Below are 870 nucleotides of genomic sequence, written 5' to 3'. Positions count from 1 at the left end.
CCCTGAAAATCATATGAAGTATTTCATCCAACTAACAGACTGCAGTATTCCTGTTAGAGTGAGCCTGTTCATAGTTTCATCAAAATCTGGTTCCCCCCACAGGTTTATATTTCTAAACCTGATTGAACCATAAGAACACTCATGTTCTTTCCAAACAGCAATTCTGGTTCCCCCCACAGGTTTATATGTCAAAACCCGATTGAACCATAAGAACACTCTTGTTCATAAATCATGGTTGTTTAAACTCATTTAGATCCTCAAAATAGAACCATAGATCAGTCTGTTTTGAAAACACCATCTGCCTTCTAGTTACCCAAAAACAGCAGCAAAAAACAGTAACAGCTTAACAGCTGTTTGAAACCAGTCTAACATCTTCCAAATTAAGATCAAAACAATTTATACCACAAACACATGAGGAGTTTAGTTTGAAAACCACTCACCTTTCCCAAAACAGATTCTGTAGCAAACAACAACTTTTAATATGAAACATGTTTTGTTAAAAACAACTTCTGTTTTAAGGTCTTTGATCAATCAGCTTTTTGCACAAAATCCCACACTCTTCTTTCCACATAAATTCTTTGAGATGCAAATGGTATGGGAGGATTCTTACCACATCTCTCTTTAAATAGCCACACACAGATGGTTTTTAGAAAACAGGCAGTGGAAATTTACTTCATAGACAAGCAAACACAAATACTTGGTCAAGAAGGCTTCTTAACAGCAGCATCATACAAGCTGCTTACCAAGGTGCTTGTATGCTGCTTCCTATTATGTGGACAGAAATCATTCAGCAGCATCATACAAGCTACTTACCAAGGTGCTTGTATGCTGCTTCCAATTATGTTGACAGAAATCATTCAGCAGCATCAT

The sequence above is a fragment of the Cynara cardunculus genome, unplaced genomic scaffold, assembly GCF_001531365.2.
Source record: "Cynara cardunculus var. scolymus isolate 2C unplaced genomic scaffold, CcrdV1 Un_Scaffold_1665, whole genome shotgun sequence".
Classification (NCBI taxonomy): Eukaryota; Viridiplantae; Streptophyta; class Magnoliopsida; order Asterales; family Asteraceae; genus Cynara; species Cynara cardunculus.
Note: the sequence above shows the minus strand (reverse complement) of the source record.